The 23,097-nt window shown below is 42.7% G+C and overlaps 1 long non-coding RNA gene across 2 annotated transcripts in view; it reads right to left on the reverse strand.

Annotated features, from left to right (window-relative positions):
- Positions 1-2,022: 2,022 nt before the first annotated feature.
- Positions 2,023-23,097, reverse strand: part of LOC119935857 — a 76,139-nt gene continuing 55,064 nt past the window's right edge. For both annotated transcript variants that reach the window (XR_005453468.1, XR_005453467.1), the window contains exon 3: positions 2,023-2,251. This is a non-coding gene — a long non-coding RNA (uncharacterized LOC119935857). The remainder of the gene's footprint in view (positions 2,252-23,097) is intronic.

Here is a 23,097-nt window from a genome sequence, read left to right on the forward strand (position 1 = left end):
ATATTTATTGAGCACTTACTGTGTGCAGAGCACTGTACTAAGCGCTTGGGAAGTCCAAGTTGGCAACATATAGAGACAGTCCCTACCCAACAGTGGTCTCACTGTCTAAAAGCAGGAGACAGAGACATTTGTCTGCTGCATGGGGATAGGGCACGGGCCTGGGAGTCACAAGGTTTGCTGCCATTTGTCATCATCATCATCAATCATATTTATTGAGCGCTTACTGTGTGCAGAGCACTGTACTAAGCGCTTGGGAAGCCCAAGTTGGCAACATATAGAGACAGTCCCTCCCCAACTGTGGGCTCACAGTCTAAAAGGGGGAGACAGACATTTGTCTGCTCCATGGGGAAAAGGCATGGGCCTGGGAGTCACAAGGTTTGCTGCCATTTGTCCTCATCATCATCAATCGTATTTATTGAGCGCTTACTGTGTGCAAAGCACTGTACTAAGCACTTGGGAAGTACAAGTTGGCAACATATAGAGACAGTCCCTACGCAACAGTGGGCTCATAGTCTAAAAGGGGGAGACAGAGACATTTGTCTGCTGCATGGGGATAGGGCACAGGCCTGGGAGTCACAAGGTTTGCTGCCATTTGTCATCGTCATCATCATCATCAGTCGTATTTATTGAGCGCTTACTGTGTGCAGAGCACTGTACTAAGCGCTTGGGAAGTCCAAGTTGGCAACATATAGCAACGGTCCCTACCCAACAGTGGGCTCACATTCTAAAAGGGGGAGACAGAGACATTTGTCAGCTGCATGGGGATAGGGCACGGGCCTGGGAGTCACAAGGTTTGCTGCCATTTGTCATCATCATCATCATCATTCGTATTTATTGAGTGCTTACTGTGTGCAGAGTACTGTACTAAGCGCTTGGGAAGGACAAGTTGGCAACATATACAGTCCCTACCCAACAGTGGGCTCACAGTCTAAAAGGGGGAGACAGAGACATTTGTCTGCTGTATGGGGACAGGGCACGGGCCTGGGAGTCACAAGGTTTGCTGCCATTTGTCATCATCATCATCAGTCGTATTTATTGAGCGCTTAATGTGTGCAGAGCACTGTACTAAGCGCTTGGGAAGTCCAAGTTGGCAACATATAGCGACAGTCCCTACCCAGCAGTGGGCTCACAGTCTAAAAGGGGGAGACAGAGACATTTGTCTGCTGCTTGGGGTTAGGGCACGGGCCTGGGAGTCGCAGGGTTTTCTGCCATTTGTCTGCTGCATGACCTTGGGCACAGAACCACTTTGCAAGGCACAGTTTCTCAACTTGCCACATTTAGCTGTGAAATGAACCTTTCCTCAGTCCAGCACTGGGAATTTACTGATAAAACAGGCTCAGTATTCTGAACAGGTGCAGCTTTCTAGACAATCAATGGCATTTGGGGGCTTACTGTGGGCACAGCACTTTACTAAGCACTTGGGAAAGTACAACAGAATCACCACCTATTTTTTACTCTGCTATCATTATGGATCCACAGTAAATATACAGTTCCCTGGTAGGTTTGATCAAGGTTGTGCCATCTACCCAAAGGGGAGAAAAGGAAATTTATAATCACAGCTGTTGTTCATTCTTTCCATTGTTTCCCCTGACTTGGAATTTACTGGGTATCAACTCTCTGAATGGAAAGGATACAAAGCTTGCAATCAAGAAGGACTTCTGGAACAGTTTATTATTATTATTATTATATTATAACATTTATATATTATATAAATATATATTATATATATAAATATATTATATATTTAATATAATTATAATAATAATAATGTCTCCAGTCTAATATAGAATTTGGGCCCAAGATCCCTACTTCCTTCTGGACTGGGAATTTAAGATCTTTCCTTCAGGGTATGCTGTTAACATTGGTCACTTCTGAAGAGGGAATCACAATTTGCACACCATTTAATTCTCCTCACAAAGTCACCCCCACCCTGGGAACAATAGACAATGCCATTAACACTAATAAAATAATATTGTCAAACTCTCTGGCCCCCCTTTTCTCCCAAGTACCTTTATTCGTGCTATTCCGATGGGTTTTTTTATCTTGTTCCTCTCTCTTCTAAGTCTGAACCGGCGACTCTTCATTGACTGCTTTTAGAAATTCTTCTTGGACTGCAGATCACCTCAGGACGGGGCCTCCGCTGTTCCCAGCCCATCGAGAAAAGCTCTTCAGCAAATCTGGTTGTAAACTCAGCAAAATTCGGTTTCTCCAGCAGCGATTACTTGGTCTTGATCCATTTCGAGATTTGCACCTAAAAAACCATAGTGAAGAGTCTGACTGGCTTAAACAGGCTGCTTAAACCTGGTGTGATTCAGTGTTGAGTTTAATCCATAGAATTGGAGCCCTGAGAGTCTGAAAATTATTCTGCACCAGAAAAGCGTGGGGTGGAACCCTCCAAGGAGGATTACAAAACTATAATAAGGGAAGCAAACGAGAACTGAAAAGTAATAAGGGAAAAAGGGAATAAGACTACGGTACAAAACTATCTGCTGCCTCTTCCCGTCTTTCCCAACGCAGAACTAGTGAGGGAGTCTAGATTCACGTGAAGGCAGTTTTGGGACAATTGAGCTAATTAGGACAAACAGCTTCAGGTGTCAGTGCATGGGGGTGCTCGTCTCCTATTCAAGCCCCAGTGAAGACAGAAAGGCAATTCAAGCATAAATTAGGGACAAAGGGAAAATTGGAACCAAAGAGCTTAACGAGTTTGGGATGATTATCTGAGATTTTAGTTAAGATTGGGGACAGCAAAAGTAAATAACTTCAGGTCACATTCTTTCATTCTGTGTTTATTGGGTGTTTACTGTGTGCAGAGCACCGTACTAAGCCCTTGGGCAAGTACAATACAACAATAAACAGTGACATTCCCTGCCCACAAAGAGCACACAGTCAAAGAAAGCTAAATACTGCTGTTTAGGCTGTCAGAGGAAAAGTTGGTTAGTGAGTTTCTTTAGGAGGGAGGCAGCAAGAGATAATTAATTACGTTGTTTAAATTACTTGGAAAAAAGGTTTAAAAAACTAGATCAATAGGGTAAGGAGTCAGATCCAGAACACTCATTTAGTTGTTCTAATGCCAATTTACTTACTCTACTTGATTCATCAAACGTGCCCTAGACCTGTCACCTATGTCCTGCCTCTGATCTCTACCTCCCACCCAATTCATAGCCAAAAAAACACCTCTCTCCTCACCTTCAAAGCCTTACTAAAATTATATCTCCTTCCAGAGGCCTTCCAGGACTAAACCCTCATTTCTTCTACTTCCTTTCCCTTCTCCCTCACTCTCACACTTGGATTGGCATGCACCTTTTATTCAGCCCACCCTCTGTCCCTCAGCATTCATGTTCACATAGTTAATATATTGTCTGTCCCCCTCAAGACTGAGCTATTTGTGGGCACATCTGCCTACTGTATATTGTATTCTCCCCAGCAGTTGGTACAGTGCTCTGCACACAGTAAATACCAATGATTGAAATGTGACTGATTCATTCTGATCCATTTATGGATTAAATGCAGCATTTTTGTCTAAAGGGACTTCTACTCCAAGACATGAAATAGGAAGGTGATTACTTGATGTAAATATTTATAGTCTGGACAATAAGCAGTGTGACTTGGTGGAAAGAGCACGGGCTTGGGAGTCGGAGGATGTGGGTTCTAATCCCACATCCTCCGCTTGTCTGCAGAGTGACCTTGGACAAGCCCCTCAACTTCTCTGTGCCTGTTACCTCATCTGTAAAATGGGGATTAAGACTTTGAGCCCCACATGGAACAACCTGATTACCTTGTATCTATCCCAGTGCTTAAAACAGTGCTTGGCACATATTAAGCATTTAACAAATACCATTATTAATAATGGTATTATTAATTATATCAGTTCTGTTTGAGATGCTGGGATCATTTTTGGGCCATGAACAAAAATTATTTCTCTAAAGAAGACTGACTCGCCACATTAGACTGTGAGTCTTTGATTCTTTGGTACTTTTGCTGTGCTCAGGTGCTCACTAATTACCAGTCCTTGTTTATTGTTATACTGTACTCTCCTAAGTGCTTAGTACAGTGCTTTGCATGCCATAAGTGCTCAATAAATATGAATGACTGAATGAATGAATTTCTACTACTGGGTAGCGGCATGGCATAGTCGATAGAGCAGGGGCCTGGGAGTAGAAGGTCATAGGTTCCAATGCCAGATTTGCTATTTGCTGGGTGACCTTGGGCAAGTCACTTCACTTCTCTGGGCCTCAGTTCCCTCCTCTGTAAAATGGGGATTGAGACTGTGAGCCCCACATGGGACAGGGGCTGTATCCAACCAAATTTGCTTGTAACTCCCTGGCACTTAGTACAGTGCCTCGCACAAAGTACTTAACATATACCATAATTATTATTATTAATTATTAGTATTATTACCTTATTATATGCCAGCACTTTACTAAGCACTAGGAGAGATCCAAGATAATCAGGTTGGATCCAGTCCCTATCCCAAAAGAGGCTTAATGTAAAGTGGAGAGAGAACTAATATTAAATCATCATTTTTACAGATGAGGGACCCTAGGCACAGAGCAGTTACATGACTTGCCCAAGGTCACACAACAGGTAAGGGACAGAGTCAGATTTAGAACCCAGGTTCTCCAAAACTCAGGTGTGTGTTCTTTCCATTACACTATGCTGCTTTTCAATTGGTGTCCACTTGTCTTCCCCATTAGACAGTAAGCTCCTTGAGGGTAGGAGCTGCACTTTATTTCTACTGTAATAATAATCATTACCATGGTATTTGCCAAGTGCTTGCTATGTGCCAACACTGTACCAAGTGCAGGGGTAGATATGTGATTGTCAAGTTGGACACAGTCCCTCTACCACATTATATGAAGAAGGTAAAATGGGTACTGAATTTTCCCTTGCACTTGGATTTGTACCCTTATTCACCCCAACTGTCCCATATCACTTATGTTCATATCTGTAATTTTTTATTTATGCTAATATCTGTATCCCCTTCTAGACTATAAGCTCATTGTGGGCAGGGAACGTGCCCAATTCTGTTGCATTTTGCTCTCCCAAACACTTAGTACAGTGCGCTGCACACAATAAGTGCTCAATAAATATGATCGATTGAATCTCCATATTACAGATGAAGAAACTGAGTCACAGAGAAGTGGTGACTTGCCCAAGGTCATTCAGCAGGCTATTGGTAGAGTCAGGATTAGAACTCAGATCCTCTGACTGTCTGGCCCGGGCTCTACCCGTTAGGCCACTCTGCTTCCAAATGCCGCTGATGCTACTCAGCATTCTGCTGGTGTTAAATAAATGCTGTTGATGTTGAGACAGAATGTGTTGGGGAGAAGTAGGTCCTGCCTTTATTCCATTTTGGAAATTTTCCTGGCCTGTTTTAAGGAAGTAATGCAGTCCTGCTTCTCTGGGTCCTTTTAGACTGTGAGCCCACTGTTGGGTAGGGACTGTCTCTATATGTTGCCAATTTGTACTTCCCAAGTGCTTAGTACAGTGCTCTGCACACAGTAAGTGCTCAATAAATATGACTGACTGATTGATTGGGTCCTGTTTATGACCAAGGGAAGTCACAGGGAACACAGTGGTGGTTTAGACTGTAAGCTCGCTGTATGGAGGGAACATGTCTACAAACTCTGTTATGTTATACTCTCCCAAGCACTTATTATAGTCCTTTGCACACAGTAAACACTCAATAAATACTACTGACTGATGGTGGGGAGACCATGGGACTGGAATTTAGGAGAACCAGATTCTCAAATCAGCTCTGCCACTGTCCTGCTGAGTGATGTTTCCCCCTTCTAGACTGTGAGCCCACTGTTGGGTAGGGACTGTCTCTACATGTTGCCAACTTGTACTTCCCAAGCACTTAGTACAGTGCTCTGCACACAGTAAGCGCTCAATAAATACAATTGATTGATTGATTGATGTTGGACAAGTTACTTAGCCTCTCTCAGTTTCCTCGTCTTTGGGAAAATAAGGGGATATAGGGATGAAGTACATGCTGCTCCCTTCCTAACAGGGATATTGCGATGGTAAAATGAGGTATCTCAAGTCAAAGTACTTCAGAAAAATAAAAACACATCTGTCCACCCCACCTCCCCCCACCCCACCACCGTCTGCAGTCATTCTGGTAGTGGATCCATAGAGTTTTCTCGGTAAAAATACAGAAGCGGTTTACCATTGCCGCCTTCCGTACGGTATTCATTCATTCATTCAATCGTATTTATTGAGCGCTTACTGTGTGCAGAGCACTGTACTAAGCGCTTGGGAAGTACAAGTTGGCAACATATAGAGATGGTCCCTACCCAACAGTGGGCTCACAGTCTAGAAGGGTGAGACAGAGAACAAAACAAAACATATTAACAAAACAGAATAAATATGTACAAATAAAATAGAGTAATAAATACATACAAACATATATACATAGATACAGGTGTTGTGAGGAGGGGGAGAGGAAGAAGGGGGCTCAGTAAACTTGAGTCTCTGCCCTCTACTCTTTCCCATGCCACTGCTGCCCAGCATAGGTGAGTTTTGGACTTGTATCAGGTTGCCTTCCACTTTCTAGTGACTGCCTATGATAGGAATGGAATGAGTATGCCTCTGCTTGACTCTCCCTCCCGTAGTCGAGACTGGTGTGACCCTGAGAGGTGACACCTTGGGTACTGAACCCATAAACAGTTCTGCTTCCTGAAATCAAATCAAATAACAAATACTAGAATGATAACTTGGATAGAGAAACCTACAGTAAGAGCACTTTCAACCCCAAAGACCAGACCATACAAGAAAAAGAGGGCATGTACGGAGACATATTGTAGTTGTGAGACAAGACATCACAGGTAATTTCCTGACAGGAGGAGAGATTTAATCACTCAAAGCCTCTTCTGCAGTGACTGCCTCATACCTTAGTCTATCCAGAGTAAGCTGTCTGTCAAGATTGTAGTATGCAAACGGATTTCCTGCCAACCCATTGCCCACAGACACAGAGGATTCTCATACACCATTAATTTTATTTCTTCTCATTTTGAACTTAAATTGTGCTAGCTATATAAAATGCAGAGCCTTTATATTGTCACTAAAGGGTGCCTAGGGGAAAAAAATAGATTGCTATTAAACTGGAACAGGGAGAGTACACTCTTCTCTGTTTTTTTTTAAGCTAAGAGTCAAAGTCTTGCTCAGTGAAGCAGATCAATTATAATCTTAAAAGTCAACATTATAACGTTTCAAATGGGAAAAAATGCATCCTTTGTTTATTTGCTTATTTTAAAGAGGGAGTCATCTGGTTATTTAGCAAGTTGTAGAAGTTATAGATAAAACTTATGAGACTCTGGGAATATCAACAATACAAAAGACATATGAGGTAGGAGAGGAACTGGAGGAAGAAATTTCACATTTTCTATATTCAAAGGCCATGAGTCTAGTCCAACTGGGTAAACCAGTGAATGAATCATTATACTGGTTAATAATTCAACTTCACATTTATCAAGGTTTGAGATCATTTAACTGCCTTGCTGATCATTTTAGTAGTATGGTGTATTGGGTAGAGTATAGGCCTGGGTCATGGGTTCTAATCCCGGCTCTGCCACTTGTCTGCTGTGTGACCTTGAGCAATCACTTCACTTCTCTGGACCTTAGTTACCTCATTTGTTAAAAGGCGATTGAGACTGTGAGCCCCATATGGGACAGGGACCGTGTCCAACCTGATTACCTCATATCCACTCCAATGCTTTTTTTTATGGCATTTATTAAGCGCTTACTGTGTGCAAAGCACTGTCCTAAGCGCTGGGGAGGTTACAAGGTGAACAAGTTGTCCCACAGGGGGCTCACAGTCTTATTCCCCATTTTACAGATGAGGTAACTGAGGCACAGAGAAGTTAAGTGACTTGCCCAAAGTCACACACATAGTACATGGTACATATGCTTAGTACAGTGCCTGGCCCATAGTACATGCTTAATAAATACCAAAATTATTATTATTATATATGCAGGCCACAGAGTAGCTTATAACTAGGAGACGTAGGGAGTGGGGGAAAAAATTGAAGCTTTCATCTCACATCATCAGGCCAGGTTGATGCATGCCCAAAAAGCAGTGAATTACTCTCTTCAAGTTATTCAGTGTCCCATGTGGAATTAAATGCTCCCCCCCATCAGAAAGCCCAGTTATGTGAACTGTTTCTAATGAGCATATCTTCCAGCAATCTCAGCCCAGAAATTACCAGGATTGCCAGGTGTTCGAATCACCCTCATGCCAGAGAAACTGGTTGCTCGGAAACCATCAGATGAGCACTGGGCTTCAGTGTGGTACAGTCCAGATGAGGGTTGCATTAGTGAAATTTCAGGATCTCAAAATTTCTGACACAGTCATTAAACCCAGATTTTGACACCCTTATCTAGTTTTTTTTTATGGCATTTCTTAAGCGCTTACTATGTGCAAAGCACTGTTAATATCTCTCCCTTAGGTTTTTGACTTGTCTTATGCTGTCGAGTTGTTTCCGACCCATAGCGACACCACGGACACATCTCTCCCACAATGCCCGGCCCTCCATCTTCAATCGTTTTGGTAGTGTATCCATACAGTTTTCTTGGTAAAAATACAGACATGATTTACCATTGCCTCATTCCATGCAGTAAACTCGAGTCTCTGCCCTCGACTCTCTTCCAAGCCGCTGCTGCCCAACATGGGTGAGTTTTGAGTTGTAGTAGATTGCCTTCTATAATAATAATAATAATGATGGTGGTATTGGTTAAGCGTTTGCTATGTGCCAAGCACTGTTCTAAGCACTGGGGGAGATACATCAGGTTGTCCCACTCAGGCTGTTTCTCCTCACTAGCCACTGTCCAAGCTAGGAATGGAATGGGTATGCCTCTGCTTGACTCTCCCTCCCATAGGCAAGACTGGTAGAGTACTGAAAACTCTCCAGGTGCGACCAAGAGGGGCCTTTAGTTTTCACCTTCCTCTAATTACTCTTCTCAAGCAAATGTAAAAAGCTTCACAAGCCCATATGACAATCACAGTAGTAGGTATTAAGCACTTATTCTATGCCAAAACACTGCACTAAGTATTGAAGCGATAATAACTTCAGACCACAATCTAAGAGGTAGAAAGAGCAGGGAATCATATCAGTTGAAGAAACTGAGGCCCAGAGAGATTTAGCATTATGCCCAAGATCACACAACAAGCCAGTGGCAGAGTTGGGACTAGAACTAGGGTCTCCTGACTCTCAACTCCATGTTTTTTCCATTAGTCCACAAAATTGATGCAAATAAGGTATTTAGAAGACTATCTTCTATCAGTCAATGCTATTTATCGAACACTTACTATGTGCAGAGCACTGTACTAAGTGCTTGGAAGAGAGAGCCGGTAGACACATTTCCTACCCAGAAGGAGTTCACAACCAAGGAAGAAGTCTAAAGAAGAGCTTACACTCTAGTCCCTACATCAATTTTCAATGGTATTCAATTGAGTGCTTACTGTGTGCAGAGCACTATACTTAGCACTTGGCAGAGTACAATACAAATAGAGTTGGTAGGCACCATCCCTGTCCATATCAAACCTATATAAGTGGAAAAACCATGCTGAAAACCTCTTCTATTTTCCTCTACAGTATGCTATTCCCACATTCCTATATTCCGTACAACAAGCATAGAATGGACATTCTGACCCCCTAATTCCATTCTTGCATTTATCCCCTTTCCCAAAGAATCTCTTTTATTATGGTAAGGAAATATTGCAATCCACAAAGCCAAACCAAGACTATATTGTGGGAAGATAGTCCTTACTCAAAGCCTATGTGTATCATATAATACCTACAAGCAAGATTGGAAGATATATTAGCATGCCCTCTGGCTCTACTAGTTCTCGCTATGTCTCCCTTGTACATCTCTCTATAAATGAATCATCCTTTAAAAGGAATAACAAGACCATGTCATTTCAGCTAGATGAAGTGAAGGCATTAGAAAATCCTTCAGGGATGGGTCTTCCTTCAAGAGAGCTCGCTAATTTCTATCTCAGTTTGGAGTAAGGCATTCATGATTTAAGTACTCTCCCTCAGTCTAGGGGCTTAGTCACCAAAGACTGCCAATGCGGCTGCCTGAGAAAATGACCTACCCCTCTTTTCTTGGGTCTCTATTACATCCAATTCTCTCCCTTTGTCCTCTCGTATTTGAAATGCATCACTCTCTGACTCTGTAAAGTTATTTAGGATCTCTTTCATTTGCAAGGTGCCATACAACACAACATTCTTGTTTTCAAGAATTCTTGTATTCTTGTAAGAATTGTTATATTCTTGTTCACAGTGCAAATATCTATTAACACTTTTTTATGGACAGAGCATATAATGTAATGCACTTGCTTTTGTAACGCCACACAGAGATACTCCTTCCTGCCCCCTGACTCTTAGTGAACAGCGGCAGGCAATAAAACAGTATGGGGTGGGGAATATTTTACATTCTTCCCTCTGGGGAGACAGGACTTTGATCCTATACCTCATGGAAAGTCTTGGGATTGGTGATTCTAGACTGTTTAATGAAGTAGGTAGACTTTTCCCAGTGGTTAAAACTCTCTCTTCAAAAACCAGAAAACAGAAACAGATGTCTCTCAAAGCTGGTCTCCTGAGGGCATCTTGTCACTGCAGGAGAAAAGGGAATGCGATGCTGAGGAGGATATGAACTGTACTCATGAGCTTGAATGGACAAGTAGTTCCTTCAGAGATCGAAATACGGTCTCTATGCAGCTGAGATGTAGCATGTCAGGCTTTCATTATAGCGCTTACCCAGATTCTGAGTTTACTGTTGGCCAACAGAAACTGTTGAACCAACATGTCTGCTAATTCTGTTGTATTGTACTCACCCCAAAGCTTAGTACAGTGCTCTGCACAGAGTAAGTGTTCAATAGATACGATTGACTGATTGATTTCATCTGTAAGGAATACAGGTTAGATGAAATTAGCAGGGTTGTTCTGTGCATTTGGCCAAAACAGTGAAATCCCTGAATTCAAATGGCAGTGCCTCTTTCTATCATACCCACTTGAGTTATCCCTCTTTCTTCCTTTCCATTCTCTCTTAGTCCATGAGTCAAAATGGCAGGTGCTATTTCAGTCTCTTCCATCTCATACCTGTAGCTTTTCTCTGACTACTGCACAATGAAGAGATCTGGGAGATGAAGAGCTCAAGACTTAGAGGAAGTAGGTCATGTTATTAGAAACGGCCCCCACTTCATGGCTCTGTGCTCATCATTTCCATTCTAAAAAGAATATTAGGACTCAGGACAAATTCAATTTCACTGGCGTCTCTGCGGGGACAGGCTATGGTTTGTTGCTGCTCCAGGTTTTTTGGGTGGGGGCTGGTTTAGTCGATAGAACACAGGCCTGGGAGTCAAAAGGTCATGGATTCTAATCCCAGCTCTGCCACTTGTCTGCTGTGTGGGCTTGGGCAAGTCGCTTCACTTTTCTGTGCCACAGTTACCTCACTTGCAAAATGGGATTAAGAATAGTGAGCTCCATGAGGGACAGAGATTGTGGCCAACCCAGTTTGCTGCCCCTCTAGACTGTAAGCTCACTGAACACAGGGAATGTGCCTGTTTATTGTTGTATTGTACTCTCCCAAGTGCTTAGTACAGTGCTCGGCCACAGTAAGTGCTCAATAAATTCAATTGAATCAACTGAATGAATGAATGAGTAGCACTGCCACTTACACTGGCTTGGGTTGGGGTGGGGTCCATCCCTCCTAACCTCCTCCTCCCCCCCCAACCCCCACCAGCCCCACTCCAATCCTGGTCTTGGCTGTCTCTTACTCACTTCTGCCACTCATTGCTATTACCTTCTTCCCACCATGAAACAATAATAATAATCATGGTATTTGTTAAGTGCTTACTATGTGCAAATCACTCTTCTAAGCTCTGGAGAGGTTACAAGGTGATCATGTTGTCCCACTGGGGGCTCACAGTTTTAATCCCCATTTTACAGATGAGGTCACTGAGGCCCATAGAAGTGAAGTGATTTGCCCAAAGTCACACAGCTGACAGTTGGAGGAGCCGGGATTTGAACCCATGACCTCTGACTTCAAAGCCCGGGCTCTTTCCACTGAGCCACGCTGCTTCTCCTGCCTGCACTTTACCACTTGCCCTGGAATGTCAATTCAACATCCAGGTTAGAGGTGTATTGTTTGAGCTGCGATTCTCAGACATATTATGTTTAAAGCTTGTGACTCTTCAGTTTTGAGGCCTGGCCTCTTCTGCTGTGGGTTTACTGGAAGTCAGGTTCCCTTCTCTTGGCTACTAAGACCAGGATCACCTCAGAGTCCATTAGGAGAATAATGACACTCTACGGTACTAAATCTGATGGTGAACAGGCTAACGTGTTGCTCCAACCCTGAAAAGAGTCAGGCATGGAGGGAAAGTGATCTCAATCCTTCCATTAATGATATTTATTGAGTGCTTACTGAGTGCAGAGCACTGTAATAATAATAATGATGATGGCATTTATTAAGCGCTTACTATGTGCAAAGCAGTGTTCTAAGCACTGGGGAGGTTACAAGGTGATCAGGTTGTCCCATGGAGGGGCGGTTACAGTCTTAATCCCCATTTGACAGATGAGGTAACTGAGGTACAGAGAAGTGAAGTGACTTGCCCAAAGTCACACAGCTGACAAGTAGCGGAGCTGGGATTTGAAACCATGACCTCTGACTGCAAAGCCTGGGCTCTTTCCACTGAGCCACGCTGCTTCTCAAGCACTGCGGTACCAAGCACTTGAGAGAGTTCAGTACAGCGGAGTTGGTATCTCTTTAGAAAGATGCATCGTTCAGTTTCTCTACTCCCTCCAAATTTTTCCTGGTAGCTTGAACTATTTCCCAGGTCAAGCCATAGGCTGAACAGGAGGCTCTGGCACCTCTATCTCCATCTTTCTTCTCCTCTCCCTGTGCAGAATTAAAACTCCTCTGGGGGACAACAAGCTGAAGCTCTGAGTTGTTTAGGTTCCAAGGAGGAACCTCTTTGTACTGCCCCCATCTAGAGAGGATTCCCTTTGTGAGTAATAATAATAATAATAATGGCATTTATTAAGTGCTTACTATGTGCAAAGCACTGTTCTAAGCACTGGGGAGGTTACAAGATGATCAGGTTGTCCCATGGGGGGCTCACAGTCTTCATCTCCATTTTACAGATGAGGTAACTGAGGCACAGAGAAGTGAAGTGACTTGCCCAAAGTCACACAGCTGACAATTGGCAGAGCTGGGATTTGAACCCATGACTTCTGACTCCAAAGCCCAGGCTCTTTCCACTGAGCCATGCTGCTTCTCTGCATGTCATAATACTTCCCAAGCGCTTAGTACAGTGCTCTGCACACAGTAAGCGCTCAATAAATATGATTGAATGAATGAATAATAGCCAGTTATGCTGTCAATCTTATTTATTAAGCACTCACTGTGTGCAGAACACTGTGCTAAGCACTTGGGAGAGTATAATATAACAATAAACGGGCGCATTCCCTACCCACAGCAAGCTTTGAGTCGAGGGGAGGGATTGGTCTCCAAGTAAGAGGAGTCAGAGGACCTGGGTTCGAATCCTGATTCCACCACTTCCCCGTTGCTTAACTTCTCTGTGCCTCAGTTCCCTCATCTGTAAAATGGGGATTAAATCCTCCTCTTTTTGATTTTGAACTCTTTGTGAGTTCCATGCAGGACAGGACTGTTCTCTGATTTTATCTCTGCCCTGAGATTAGTGTAGTGCTTGTTATATTGCCCAGCATCAAAATAAGCATCTTCTCTAGAAAAAAAAAAAGAAAAATCTTCTCCAATGCCTCAACAGACTGGAAGCATCCACAGAAGCTTTAACTAAAACGTCCTGTTAAACGAGGTGGCTTCATATGGACACAAACAGTTTGGGTCATTTTGTACCCCAAGAAATTGGCTTTCAGGGCAGGACTGAAATTAGAGCCCCTAAATCTGAATCTGTCTCCAGTATTCTTGTTCCCCCTACCAAATTTGCTTTGGTTTAAAATTTCATAAATGAAAGAAAATTTCAAAGGACATCAATTACCATTTTAAGGAGAAAATAGCAAATGTTTCCCAGGCTGCGATCTTTAAAAGGGATATCTAGTCTCAAGTTAAGATTGTGAAAGAAGGATGTCTGCTTCCCCTCCTGGTTTCTACTGTTTCATCCATATATTGAGCAGATTTCACTTTGCTTCTTCCCCCATCCCTCTGTTTCAGCTAATGGCATTATCAGGACTACGAGCATTTGCAAAACTCGATTTAGTAATGCCTTAAAACAGCATGTTCTCTAAACTTGCACTATTTATGAACTGACTGCCTGAAGCCAAATATAAGATGCTGTTTGCCAGTTTAGAAGTCAGGAGGGCAAGGGATTGGAAGCAACATAAATTTCTTGGGGCTAGTTGTTCAGGAACAGTTTAAAAACTCTTAAGAAAGGAATAATATCAATGCATTAGAGAAGCAGTGTGGTTCAGTGGAAAGAGCCCGGACTTTGGAGTCAGAGGTCATGGGTTCAAGTCCCACCTCCACCAATTGTCAGCTGTGTGACTTTGGGGAAGTCACCTAACTTCTCTGTGCCTCAATTACCTCATCTGTAAAATGGGGATTAAGGCTGTGAGCCCCCGGTGGAACAACCTGATCACCTTGTAACCTCCCCAGCGCTTAAAACAGTGCTTTGCACATAGTAAACACTCAATAAATGCCATTATTATTATTTTTTTAGAAAGGGAGTCGATTATGTGTCTTTCTTCTCTATTATCTTGACAAATAGAACATGATCTGAGCATGAGACCTGTTCAACACTAAGTTTTCATCATTCATTCTAGACTTGTTCCTCCATCTATGCTCCCCACGTCCGACCACTGGAACAGAGGACCAGTAACTACTGGAACTGTTTTCTGTCAAAGTTATTTGGAAAGTGTACCTAGAGTTACCTTAAGAAAGACTGTGGAGAAGAGAAGAGAAATGATGTGGCCTAGTAATGATGATGATGGATAGTGGAAAGAACATGGGCCTAAAAGTCAGAGGAGCTGGGTTCTAATCCTGACTCCACCACTTGTCTGCTGTGTGACCTTGAGCAAGTCACTTCACTTCCCTGCACCTCAGTTACCTCATCTGTAAAATGGGGATTAAGATTGTGAGCTCCGTGTGGGACTGGACTGTGTCCAACATGATTAAGGTATTTAGCAGAGATGCAGCATGGTGTAGTGGACAGAGCAGGGGGTTGGGAGCCAGAAGATCCTGGGTTCTAATCCCTGCTCCACCACTTGTCTGCTGTGTAACCTTTGGCAAATCACTTCTCTTCTCTGTGCCTCAGTTACCTCATCTGTAAAATGGGGATTGAGGCTGTGAATCCCACATGGGACAGGGACTTTGTCCAAATCAATTTGCTTGTATCCTCCCCAGTGCTTAGTACAGTGTCTGGCACTTAGTAAGTGCTTAACAAAAACCATAATCATCAGCCCCACAGCACATATATATTTATATATAATTCCATTTTTTTAATTGATGCCTGTCTCCCCTGACCCCAGACTGTGAGCTCACTGTGGGCAAGGATTCTCACTGTTTATTTTTGTATTGTATACTTTCCCAAGCACTTAGTACAGTGTTCTGCATAAAGTAGACAATAAATACAATTGAATGAATGAATCATCATCAGAGTTGCAGCAATGGCTTAGGCATATCCCTCCCCTGACAACCCTTCTATCAATCGATTATATTTATTGAGTGCTTATTCTGTGCAGAGCACTGTACTAAGAGAACAAAAGAACAAGAATTTCGGTTTGGTAGGCATAATCTCAGCTAGCAGGGTGTTTACAGTCTCGAGGGAGGATGGACATTAAAATAAATTACAGATAGGGAAAATGGGAGAGTATCAGGATATATGCTTAGAACAGTGCTTTACACATAGTAAGTAAGTGCTTAATAAATGCCAATATTATAAATGCCATTATTATATACACATAAGTGCTGTAGGGCTGCTGGTAGGGTGCATTACCAGTGCTTAAAGGGAACATATCCAAGTGTGTAGGTGATGCAGAAGGAAAGGAGAAATATAGGAAATAAGGGCTTAGTTGGGGAAGGCCTTTCATAAAAGATGTGATTTTAGTAGGGCTTTGCCAGTGGGTTAAGTGCTGATTTGTCAGATATGAAGTGGGAGGGAAGATCCAAGCCAGAGGAAGGAAATGGACAAGGGGTTGGTGGTGAGACAGATGAGATTGAGGTACGAGTCAGTTGGCATTAGAGGAACAAAGCATGTGGATTTAGTTGTAGTAGGAAACCAAAGAGGCAAGGTAGAGAAGCCGCCTGGCTCAGTGGAAAGAGCCCAGGCTTTGGAGTCAGAAGTCATGGGTTCAAATCCCAGCTCTGCCGCTTATCAGCTGTATGACTTTGGGCAAGTCACTTAACTTCTCTGTGCTTCAGTTACCTCATCTGTAAAACGGGGATTAAAGCTGTGAGCTCCCCGTGGGACAACCCGATCACCTTGTAACCTCCCCAGAGCTTAGAACAGTGCTTGGCACATAGTAAGCATTTAATAAATGCCATCATTATTATTATTATTGTAGTAGGGAGCGAACCATTGAGTGTTTCAAAGTTGATCGTGAGGAGTTACTATTTGATGTGGAGGTGGATGGGCAACCACTGGAGTTTCTTGAAGAGTGGGGAGATATGCAGCGTGGCTCAGTGGAAAGAGCACGGGCTTTGGAGTCAGAGGTCATGGATTCAAATCCCGGCTCCGCCAATTGTCAGCTGTGTGACTTTGGGAAAGTCACTTAACTTCTCTGTGCCTCAGTTACCTCATCTGTAAAATGGGGATTAACACTGTGTGCCCCCCGTGGAACAACCTGATCACCTTGTAACCTCCCCAGCGTTTAGAACAGTGCTTTGCACATAGTAAGCACTTAATAAATGCCATTATTATTATTTTTATATGGACTGAACTTTTTTTGGAAAAATAATTTGGGCAGCAGAATGAAGTAAGGACTGGAGTGGGGAGAGACAGAAGGCAGGGAGGTCAGTGAGGAGGCAGATTCAGTAGTCAGTTTGGGATCAAATTAGCTCTTGGTTCAGGATGGCAGCAGTTTGGATGGAGAGAAAGGGCGGATTCTAGAGATCTTGTAAATGAAAAACAGATGGGAGTTGGTGAGAGCCTGAACACGTGGGTTGAATGAGAGAGATAAATCAAGGATAATATCAAGATTATGGGTCTGTAAGGGAGCATGGTGGTGTTGTCTACCATGATGGGAAAGTCATGGGAAGTGAGAATTTGGGTCAGAAGATGAGGAGTTCTGTTTTGGATGTGTTGCGTTAGAGGTGTCGGTAGGACATCCATATTATCCTGCCTTCAGGACACCATGTTAGACTGCAGAGAAGGAGAGGTCGAGGCTGGAGAGGTAGATTTGGGAATCATCTGCATGAAGACGGGTGGCTGAAGCAAAGGGAGCAAATGAAATCTCCCTGCTCTTAGCAAAAAATTCCAAACCCTGTTTTTAGGATAAATAAAGATTTGAAGAGCAGATTGAAAAATATTGAGAGTATATGGCTTCTGTCACCCTCGACAAAATTCAAGGAGGTTGTGGCTAAAAAGGCCAGCCAGTCTGTATTCTCTGGCATTCTCCAGTGCCTCAGGCTGCAGTTCTTTAATATGGGATCCGATTTGCAACAACTTAATGTTCAGTTACCAGTTACAATGGTAACAATGTTGCATCTGGTTTCCGGTGCAATGCTAATAAGCTGATAATAGCTGCTTGGGACAAGCTTTGGAAATAAACATTCCTGCAGTGCCACATCATGTTATGGCCCTCTGTTCCCTTATTCTTCCATGGCACTTTACCCAAATCATCCTCTAAAATGTTGCGCTCTGGCAGGAATTCCTCTAAATCTAACAGTGGGTCATGCGCAATTGTGGATAAAATCCACCAGTTCCTAATCACCAGCTTGTTGGCCCGAAAATGACATTGCAAACAGCCCAGCAGTAAAGAGACTAATAGACAGAGATTATGTCTTCTATTTCCAGTGTCTGTTCCTAAGGTCCTAGGACCTTTGGTTCTGCCACCATGTGTCTTTTCACTATGCATCTAGGATAAAATGATACCCGAATTAGGAAGCAGTCTTCTGACAATGTGCATCCATCTGGATACAGTGTAACCTCGTATTGGATCCCAGGGTTGGGAGCCTGAAAACAACATGGGACTCAGGTGACAATGCAATATTGCTGCAATGCAAGTTTTTTTTAAGAGAGTGGCTGTTATAAGGAGCTGAGTGCTCAGCAGATGCTCAGTAAATGCTGATCTAACGAATCAGTGTGGCCTAGTGGAAACAGCACAAGTCTTGGAGTCAGAGGAGCTGGGTTCTAATTCTGACTCGCTATTTTCCTGCAAGTCCCTTAACTTCTCTGTGCCTCAGTTTCCTCATTTGTAAAATGAGGATTAAATACCTGTTCTCTCTTCCCCTTAGACTGTGAGTCCTAGAGAAGTAATAATAATAATGATGGCATTTATTAAGCGCTTACTATGTGCCAAGCACTGTTCTAAGCACTGGGGAGATTACAAGGTGATCAGGTTGTCCCACGGTGGGCTTGCAGTCTTAATTCCCATTTTACGAGTGAGGTAACTGAGGCACAGAGAAGTTAAGTGATATGCCCAAAGTCACATAGCTGACAGTTGGCGGGATTTGAACCCATGACCTCTGACTCCAAAGCCCGTGCTCTTTCCACTGAGCCATGCTGCTTCTCACAATTAGCGTGGCTTAGTGGAAATGGCATGGGCTTGAGAGTCAGAGGACATGGGTTCTAATCCCGGCTCTGCCACTTGTCTGCTGTGTGATCTTGGGAGATGCACTTAACTTCTCTGTGCCTCAGTTACTTTGTCTGAAAAATGGGGATCAAGACTCTGAGCCCCACGTGGGGTAACCTGATTACCTTGTAACTACCCCAGTGCTTAGAACAGTGCTTGGCATGTAGAAAGCACTTAAATAGCATTGTTGTTCTTCTTATTATTATTAATGTTATTATTATTATGTGGGACAGGGACTGTGATCCCTGTGGGATCTGACCTGTATCTATCCTAGTGCCTAGTACTGTGTTCAGAACAATATAAGCACTTAACAAATATCATTATGATGATGATTGATGATGATGAAGAAGACAGATAAGGCCCCTCAGGCAAATTGCCTAATGCAAACACAATATTTATGATTAGGCTTGCCTACATGTTGGGATGGATGGCACAGCAGACAGATATCCCATTGTTGGGTAGGGGTTGTCTCTGTTGCCAAATTGTACTTTCCAAGTGCTTAGTACAGTGCTCTGCACACTAAATGTTCATTAAATATGATTGAATGAATGAATCTACACACACCATAATACTTTTCTGTTGGACTAGAAAATATTACAATTTTGCCCTCAAAAGAACTTACCAGTGGAAGTCACCGAAAGGACAACCCTGGAAGTGATGAATTATCTGCAATCCGTCGACCCACATTTTTCCTGGGTGGCTAAGAGATAATTAATAATAGTTACTCCTATTATTGTTGTTCTTTCAGAGTCTTCAGCTCTGAACAATACACTGTGGAGGCCCTCCTCTGTCTTGAAGACATCAGAGATGACCCAGGATCATTTTCTATGGGCAGGTCCCCTGAAAGCTGAGTGAACTATTGGACAGAGCATGGACCTCGGTTCTAATCCTGGTTCTGCTGCTCACCATCTGTGTGATCTTGGGCAAGTCACTTCACTTCTCTGTGTCTCAGTTTCCTCAACTGTAAATACTACTAATAATAATAATAGTATTTGTTAAGCGCTTACTATGTGCAAAGCACTGTTCTAAGTGCTGAAATGGAGATTCAATAACTGTTCTTCCTCCTATTTAGACTGTGAGTCCTATGTGGAACAAGGACTGTCTTCAACCCAAATATTTTGTAACTATTGAAGCGTATAAAAAACCTCTTCTACTTCCATCCCCTCTCTCACACCGTCAACCTAGCCTCTCCTTCATGTACCCCCACCAACAGCTCTCCCTAAAGTACACATCTCTTGCTACCTACTCCAGGAGGTCCTCCCTGACTGAGCCCAACTTCCCAGTGATATCCAGCCAGCAATTGCCCAGTGCAGTGAGGCACATTTTTGACTTCCCTGAACTTACACATATTTATCTACACCTTCTTTCCTGCTGCTGCAGCAGCTGAAGGGTGGCACTGGTCTCCTTCTCCTTCTCTTCTCATGTCTGGCCATCTCCTAGTCTGATTGAAACCTTCTTGGGGGCAAGGACCAGGATTCCTTCTCAATTGAACACGGCCAAGCACTTAGTACAGTGCCCTAGATACTATAGGTGCCCAAGCAATACAGTTGATTCATTCATTGAGACCTTAGAAAGGCAGTATGGCCTAGTGGACTGGGAGTCAGAGGCCCTGGGTTCAAGTTCTGGCTCTGTCAGAGGCCTGCTGTGTGACCTCGGGCAAGTCACTAAACTTCTCTGGGCTTCAGTTTCCTCTTGTGTAAAATGGGAGTAAGGTCCCTGCTCTCCCTCGTAGATGGTGAGTGCCACGTGGGAGAGGGACTGATTAGACTGTAAGCTGCCCAGTAGATTTGTAAACTTCTAGAGGGCAGGGAACATGTCTACCAACTTTACTGTATTATACTCTCCCAGGCACATAGTACAGAGCTGTGCATGTGATAAGAGCTCAATAAATATCATTGATTGATATGGGGTGAACATGTTGGCTTTGGAGACCTGTAAAAGTTTTCCCCCTGGGATAACTGGGGCAGTTCAGTGATGTGGGAACATTATTATTATATATGTTAAGCCCTTATGTGCCAAGTATAGTGCTAAGCACTGGGGTAGATTCAAGGTACTCATGAGGCTCACAATCTACGAAGGGAGAATAGGTACAGAATTCCCATTTTTCAGATGAGTCAGCTGAGTCCAAAAGAAGTGAAGTGACTTGCCCCAGGTCACACGGAAAACGAGTGACAGAGCTAAGATTAGAGCCCAGATCTTCTGTGTCCCAGGCCTGTGCTCCTTCCCCTAGGCCACACTGCTTTCCATGCAAGGTGAACTAAAAAATTACCTTGGGAGGCAAAAGAAGGTTCCACAGTAACTATAGTTTTTGTTTTCTTTTGAGACAACAGTGCATCCAACAATTGATAATAGTTAGGAGACTTTGAGTTACATACCTAGGTGTTCTGATTCCCAAGGATAGGCACCAAAAAAGTCATTAGTACATTTAAAAAAAATTGGCAGGCAAGAAATGCTCATTATCCTGAGAACTACAATAAGATAAGATACCGTCTCAGCATGTGTGCTTGGCAATCACAATGCAAATTCCATATTTCTATATATTTGGTTACGGTGTCTAAATCACTAGATATTTCATAAGCGAGAGAAAAACTTTTATGATGAAGTCGCCCACCAGAAGATGGGATCTAAAAGTCTAAAAATAAATCCAGATACAAGGAGGCCAAGACTAATCATGAAGATTGAATACCAGATGCATGCATGATCAATGGAGGCAGAATTGATGATTCAGAATTGATGATTTCTCTCACTGGTCTATACAGACAGAGATGCTTATCTTCCCCAGTACTGAAACAAATTGTTCACTGTTGGGTATAAAACTGCTTGGCGACCAACAAACTTCCTGAATGCTACCACATTTCATCTATTGCCAAGTCACAGAGCTAAAAGAAAAAAAGTACTTTAATATGACAAAATATGAGTTGCAGCCAAAGTCACAAATTTTGAATAGCATCCCTGATTTTTGGCATCCCTGTTCAAAATTGTTCAAAACTGTTCCTAATATGCATTAAATGGCAAACTGAATTACTGTATTTCTCATAACACTACAATCAAAGCCATTTCCATAGTGAAGTTTAAAATATCATGCAAGTAGCAGAACATTAAAGACACCTACATATGCAAAACCCTTCACAAAACTTTTCTTCTCATTCACTTAAAATCACTTTGTAGTGACATAAATTATAAAATCCGTTTCTGTAATCCAGTTATTAAAACTGATCAGTTCCAATCCTTATCATGAGTTCTTTAAACATCTTTGGATGCTATAAAAACAAATAAAATCCACCTCAGAAATATACTACTGCTCTCTCCCACCCACCTAGTTTACACAACTGTTTTGTACAGAAAGCAAATGAGGGAAAACATATGTTATTGTCTGCTATGTAACCTTGGGCAAGTCATTTCACTTCTCTGTGCCTCAGTTTCCTCATCTGTGAAATGGGGATTAAGACTCTCTGCCCCATTTGGGACAGGGACTGTGTCCAACCTGATTAACTTGTTTCTTTTATTTTGCCAGTCAGCCATTCAGAGTTTGTGGTTTTCTTTCATTCTATGGCACACATTTTACCTAGGCCTCTGAGACATTTTTCCAAGGTCTTTGTACAGTGTGCAGTACACACAGTAAGGGTTCAATAAATACCACTGATGATATTTATTAGGGGTCTTCAGGCTTTCTGCAGGATTCTTACATATTTCTCTATTTTTTTGTTCCTTTAAGTTAATAGTTTTAATAGTTTCTTTTATAGAGTAGAATATTCTTAGGATATTTTTGAGTGGTTTTTTGGCTTCTTCCTCAACTACTAAATTTAATTGTGTTGAGATCACTATTGCTAAGAGGCTCTCCTACATATACTTCCTGTATTAGGTCTTGCTTACTATATTTAAAATTAAATCTGGTATGCTGTTTTTTTCCTTCGGGGACTACAGAGAGTTTGTCCAGATAGTTTGTCCATAAAACCGTCCAAACACAGAGAACTACACACAGTTAATAATAATAGTGGTATCTTTTAAGCGCTTACTATGCGCCCGGCACCGTACTAAGCATTGGGATGGATACACTGTCTCTCCCACGCGGTGCTCACAACAGTTCTGGTCATTGTGCTTTAGGGAGTGCATTGCATAGAAGAAGCAGTGTGGCCTAATGAATAGAACACAGATCTGGGAGTCAGAAGGACCTGGGTTCTAAACCCGCACCTGCCACTTGTTGGCCGTGTGACCTTGGGCAAGTCACTTTACTTCTCTGGGCCTCAGTTACCTCATCTGTGAAATGGGGATTAATACTGTGAACCCCATGTGGGACATGAACTGTTTCCAACCTGATTAGCTT

This window comes from Tachyglossus aculeatus, chromosome 12 (assembly GCF_015852505.1).
Source record: "Tachyglossus aculeatus isolate mTacAcu1 chromosome 12, mTacAcu1.pri, whole genome shotgun sequence".
Classification (NCBI taxonomy): Eukaryota; Metazoa; Chordata; class Mammalia; order Monotremata; family Tachyglossidae; genus Tachyglossus; species Tachyglossus aculeatus.